This window comes from Zingiber officinale, chromosome 3B (assembly GCF_018446385.1).
Source record: "Zingiber officinale cultivar Zhangliang chromosome 3B, Zo_v1.1, whole genome shotgun sequence".
Taxonomy (NCBI): domain Eukaryota; kingdom Viridiplantae; phylum Streptophyta; class Magnoliopsida; order Zingiberales; family Zingiberaceae; genus Zingiber; species Zingiber officinale.
Window position 1 is genome coordinate 32,007,207 of NC_055991.1, and position 6,958 is coordinate 32,014,164.

A 6,958-nucleotide genomic window follows, 5' to 3' on the forward strand; every position below is an offset into this window, starting at 1 on the left:
TTGTGTTGATTGTATGTCTGTGGTTTATACATGTGTCTGATGTGTTTTTACTGGAGGATACATGTTGATTGTACACGTGGGGTTGTGTATGTGTGTCTGGTGGGGTTATTGGAGATTTTTGGTTGACTATACATGTGTGGTTATATACATATGTTTGGTGGGATATATGGAGGTATCATGATTATTATACTCATTTTGTGGGGTACTTAGGTGGATTTAGAGTTGCATGGATGATGACGGTGTTCATATCATGATTATATATATATCATGTTCATCATTCATTGCATTGCTGACGACTATTGTCTTCCTTATGGTGGAGAGAGTCATCAGTCGTTTATAGTTGTCCTTTCGACCACTGATGGAGAGTGGTAGCTAGGAGTGGAGCTAGTCCTGTCGCGCTTACTCAGCCGCTCAGTGTTCTGTCAGCCTCGACTACTCTGGAGTAGTGAGTCTTGAGGGTACAGTAGTCAGAGGGCTAGAGATGTGAGTGGTCAGGAACCCTTAGCTATGTAGTTATATAACTACTTGGCTGATCGTCCGCTTCGGCCACCTATAGCGGTGCTTGTACTGGAGGCTAGTATGGTTTGTCACGGACCCAAACCTCTCGGCCATACAGGGGTCGTGGTGTCTAGAGAGGTGGCGGGGGTGACCATGGAGCATGCATGCACTTTTGCATATGATGCGCGGTGCATTTGGGGAGATATTTTCGCATACATGCCTAGTAGATATTAGTTTCTTGTGATTGTGTGCTGTTGCATTTGTTTGCGCCTTGTATGTTGCATTTGGTGTCATACTGCATACATGTCATCTATTTTACATGTATATGTGGTTGCATTTATATTTGCACAGGTGTCTTGAGTAGATCTGTTGCTATTCTGGTGAGTTTCCTGACTTTATTATCACGGTCTTGATTTTAGTCGAGCATGTGCATCTATTACGTCAGGTTTGTTTATGTATAGTTGTTGTATCAGTTTATGACTAGATGTGTTATATTTCGATAGCATGATTCTATTCTTATTTTGGAGACTATATTCCTTGGTTCCTATGTTGTTGTATCTACCATGCTTTATTCTGTTCTTACCCGCTGAGTTCTTTGTACTCACCACCCTGTTTATTCTACTATGTTTTCAGGTAGTAGGTAGGTGACATGGAGTTGCTTGGAGTATGCTGCCAGTCGGTCCCTCTTCCCACGTTACATCCGAGGATTCTTATCGGTTGTTAGTTTCTTACTAGTAGTATTTCATGTTTCGTGGATTTGATGTTGTTAGATAGTGCTATGTCTTGATACGTGTATTATGGACTTATACCTATGGTGTGTTTGTAGACTTTCGCATTTGTGGGTTTCATATTGGTTTTTCCGCTGTGCTTTTGATATAGCCGTGTGGGCTACATATTCAACTGCGTGGTTGTGGTTATTTTCATGTATATATATCTCAACCGCATGTGGCTGACGTATTTTGCATGTATGTGAGGTTCAAATTGTCACCGGTACAGGGGAGGTGCTGCCGAAATTTTTCGGGAGGGACTTCCCCGGGGACGTGACAATTTAGTGGTATCAGAGCAGGTATGATGCCTGTTATTCGTGTTTTTGGATTTCGTGTTTCGATTTTCTTGATATGACTTTTAGGCTTTGGGACCAAGCAGCAGCAGGACAGCTCCAGGCTATAGGAGATATGTTTGCATATTGCTATCATACATTTCTGTTGGTATATGTACTGTTATCCATGATAGTTTCTTATGACATGTGTTAGTACTCTTCTGTTAGTACCTACCTATTGGTTTGTATCATGCATTTCATGTGTTCGGTCAATCATTGATCATGGTTGACCCTACTAGAGATCAAGGATTATAGTCTCAAGGGATTCGCCATATCATACTACCAGTAGTGTTAGCGTCTGCTACTACTGTTGGTTGATAGTTAGTGTCACATACCAGTTGTCTGTTACTATTAGTTGGGTTATGGATAGTATTTGTGTACTACAGTTGACTCTGTTAGTAGAGTATCGGTTTACTCTTGTTGGCTCAGTCATTCTAGGATTGATTAACTTGGTTGCTGGTATAGTTGGGGTTTGACTTATTTTAGTTGGTTTTGTGTTCCGGTTAGTTCGATTAGTAGAGGATTAATTTAGATTCTTTTCGGTTCTATCTGTAGAGGATCGATTTACCCTTGTTGACTTGGGTAGTTGGGTATCGATTAACCTTAGTTAGTTTTATCAGTGGATAATTGTTGTACTCTTCTTGGATTTGTTAGTAGATGACGATCTATTTTGTTGGTCTGACCAGTAGGGGACTGACTTACTCTATTTTTAGAGATTCTGATCTTTGGGTTTACATGTGCTTGGTTAGATATTTTAGGAGATACATTTGAGTACATGACTTGCACCGTCGTGGAAAGGACTGAATTAGACGTATACCATTGTCGGCTTAGTCAGTCTATAGAGGATCGATGTATCCTATTCCATGGGGACTACGACCATGGACTATCTGTACTTGATTGGTTGACTTAGAAGGTATATTCGGATAGGATACCCCACTGATGTGGAAAAGTGTAAAGCTACCTGCTTAACACTTATGAGATACAGTCGTTACTAGAGTGTATAATTTGGAGAGTACATTGGGATATATGATTTGTACTAGAGTGAGAGAGTTGAAGTTAGTTGCTTAACCTTTACGTGACCCAGTACCACGTGAAGGAAGAAGCAGAAAATGCTTTTTGGAGATCAGGACATCACTTAGTGATTTCTTTGAGGTTTTGGAGAGATAGTACTTCTTTACCTCTTTCAGTAGCATAATGGATTTTAAGGTGATGACTAGTAGACTCGCCTAATGTTGCTCCATGGGAGATCCTGACTCATAGATCTATCGGATGTAGTTAGATATCCTTGATGTACCTAGTGATCTACGACCTGTAATGATACGGAGGTAGTGGTATTAGTTGAGTAATACCTAGAAATTTCGATCATAACTAGGTATGATTTCAAATGATGATCTTTGAGGGGTAGAGCGTCGATTGACAGATATTTTGACCAGCTATTTAGGATAGAGGATTCGATCTTTTATCGACATTTGTTGAGGGATAAATATGGGATGATTATGAGAGTTGTGGAGATATCTTCTTGATGGATGGACTCTCAGTCAGGAGGTTGTGTGAATCTTTGGACTCGGGATTGATGGATATTGTGAGATCATGTATAGTGATATGGGAAGTAGCATGTCTGTGATATTTATGGATTTGGTGTTTGTAGTTGATGATTAGATTACAGACTTGTTGTTGGGGATCTTACGGTTGGGTGTGCCTGTTGTACAGATATTATGAGTCTATGGTTTTATCGTGTAGGCTTACAGTACCCTAGACGTTATGTTTTCATGGACTCGATGTATTTGGTATTATTAGGGGGTTTAGATCAGTTTTCATTGTCTCCATTAACGATGTTGTGATCTATTTTCGATCCGAGGTGGATCACGTACACTAGCTTCGCATAGTTCTAGAGATGTTTCGACGGGAACATCTATATGTGAAATTCAGTGGTGCGTATTTTGATTGTCTTGTGTGGGATTTTTGGGACACATTGTCTCTAGTAGAGGGATATCGGTGGATCCACAGGAGATAGAGGCTGTTATCAGTTGGGAGTAGTCGTAGTCTATACAGGAGATTCGCAGCTTCCTTGATCTGGTTAGATATTATCGGAGATTGGTTGAGGGTTTCCTCAGTATTGTTATGCCGTTGACTGGACTGTCTAGGATGGGTATGGAATTTTCCTGGATAGATACGTACGAGATCAGTTTCAAGTGTTGAAACTTGAAACTGATAACTGCACCCGTATTAGGTGTACTTTCTAGGGTAGACGGATTTGGATACTACAGTGGAGTTGGGAGCATGTTTTGATGGATTTGATGTGGGATTACCCAGGACATGGAGAGGATATGATGTGATTTGGGTAATCATTGTTTGGTTGACTACTTTGCCCTTTTTCTATGGATTTGTTGGACGAATTCTTTTGGATTGAGTAGTAGGATTATACTCTAGAGGGATTTTTGGACTGGATGATGTATGTCTGAGTATTGTTTTGGATGGAGATCAGTAATTTCATGTCATGGTTTTGATTATGCTTACAGCAGACTTTGGATTAGGAGTTTCACTTTGGTATAGATTTTCATCTCAGACTGATGGATAGTTTGAGCGATCTATATAGATGTTGGAGGATCTATTGATAGTGGATTTTGGATTTTAGAGGTGTTTGATTTATCCACAGTTGGGTAGATTGCAGAGTGGGAGTAGCGGGAGTAGGGTGAGTTCATAGCTCACAGAGTTGTCGCTAGTCACTTGGAGGAGGATTGTCATGTTTGGAGATATGTTTATGATACTAGGGTTGGGGATTTGGTTATGATATTTGGATGGAGTGGTATATGTGTATGTTGCTTGGTGGTTACCTTGGATGAGGATCCCTAAATTGACCAGTAAATTTGGGGACCAAATTTTTATTAGCGGGGGAGAATGTAAAATACTGTAAAATTAAATAATAAATGTTATTTGATGAAAAATCTTATTGGATTTTTCAGTAATTTTTTGGGATTTAAACGGAGTCCGTATGACTCGTTTTGAGGGGATAAATCGTGGGACTAGTGGAGACCTATTTGGAATACCCAAAATAAGTGGGAGTTGATTGATTAAATTAACTTATAGTTGGTTAATTTAAATCCTAGATTTAAAAACCCAAACCTAACTTCTTCCCATTCATTTTCCCCGACTCCCTCCTCTGTCCTTCGCGTTCTCTGATCCCGACGATCGGCGATTTCTTTGCCTCTTCTCCGTGTCGCCAGCGAGGAGCTGGTCTTGGTGCAATGAGGAGGAAGAGCTAGCTACGGTCGATCCTTCGTTTCTGGCCTCTTTCTCCTCTCCGGTCTCGGCAAGCGGCAACGACAAATCCCCCTTTTCTTGTCATCGTCGCACCACTTGGTTCCGTTGGAAGGAAATCGTAGCCATCGGCGTCGGATCGAGCTAGTGCCAACTGTTTGGGTGAGTTAACAACCATTACCCCCTCCCGATCTTCTTCTCTGTTCATCGACAAGAACAGATCATTGCCCTATCCTTGATCGTGGAGGTAAATGTTTAGTTTTGATTGTGGATTCGAGCTTGTGATCTTCTTCTTAGTTTCATTTTGGTGGTTTTTTGGGAAGCAGGGGTTGTGTTTTGATTCCGGCCACCACAGCTCTGTTGGAGATCGCATTCTTTGTTGGATCTTGGATCATCACCGGCGATTGTAGAGGAGGTAATGAGAGTAATTTTTATTACTGGTTTGTAGAGATGAACAGATCTTCTAATTATGGTTGTTCTTTCTTCTTAATTCGGCTGGTATATGCAGTAGGTGTTGAACCAGTGGATTTTTAATAGTGAATAGATGTTCTGTTTGATTTCTTGTTCTCCCATCTTGGCCGATCAGTGGATGCAGTAGGTGTTAACCAATGGAGTCTTGTGTATTGATTAATCTGGATTAATAACAGAATTAACAAGATATTATTCTGTTTAGGTTGCTGGAGTTTCTATAAGGGCTGTGAGCTCTTGATTTGTGGCCATATCTCAAGGTAAGTGAGTTTCCAGTGATGTATTTCTGTTATTTCCATGAGTAGAGGTTGCTGGAATTTTGGTGAGGTTGTTGAATACAAGCTTAAAAATTTGATTACAAGATTTCTTATGGAATTGATATCAAATTGTTTGGGTTGGAATTTGTGGATATGGTGATTGGTTGATGTAGATTGTTATGTGATCATTCTTAGGATCATTGGATTGATTGTTGGTTGCGTTATCAGATGTGGTGGTTGGGTTAGTTATTGATGATGATGTTAGGTTGTTGTGGATTTATGGTAGAGATTCGATTTTGTGATAGGTTATTGTGAGTTGATATCATTATGAGATGAATTGATATAAGAGAGATGGATTTGTTATTGGATTAAAGGATGTGTTGATTTGGGAGATTAGTCAGAGATCAGATTTGATTGGAGTGAACCTATTGGGTTAGGGATTTTATTTAGCTATTTAATTCATATGAATTTAGCTAAATAAAATATAAACATATTGATTGCTGCAGGACTTGGATTCGGGACGAGTGTCTCAACGCGGGATTACTTGGCACGATCTACATTTTAAGGCGGGTATTTCTTCCTTGGCTCTATGTAGCTTTTTATTGAACTTAGTCCATGGTTTAATGTGATGGATTAGGCTGTTGTACCTTATATCGCGTTCGTTTGTTACTTTCCTGCTTGATACTTATGCTTGATCTTTGAGGTTTTCTAGTTATATCATATACAGTCTCTACTCTTGATATCTACTCTGCTATGTTCACACGTGTAGAGTATGTTTTATAGGGATTGTCGGTATGTTTGTATTATCATGCTGATTGTGCATATGACGGGGATTGTATGTAGGATGGTATGTGTTATAGAAGTCATCATGTTGACCTTACATTTACATGTTGTATGCACGCACGTGTTTGTTTCGTAATTTTGGAGGAGTTGTGTTGATTGTATGTCTGTGGTTTATACACGTGTCTGATGTGTTTTTACTGGAGGATACATGTTGATTGTACACATGGGGTTGTGTATGTGTGTCTGGTGGGTTATTGGAGATTTTTGGTTGACTATACATGTGTGGTTATATACATATGTTTGGTGGGATATATGGAGGTATCATGATGATTATACTCATGTTGTGGGATACTTAGGTGGATTTAGAGTTGTATGGATGATGACGGTGTTCGTATCATGATTATATATATATCATGTTCATCATTCATTGCATTGCTGACGACTATTGTCTTCCTTGTGGTGGAGAGAGTCGTCAGTCGTTTATATCTATCATTTCGACCACTGATGGAGAGTGGTATCTAGGAGTGGAGCTAGTCCTGTCACGCTTACTCAGTCGCTCAGTGTTCTGTCAGCCTCGACCACTCTGGAGTAGTGA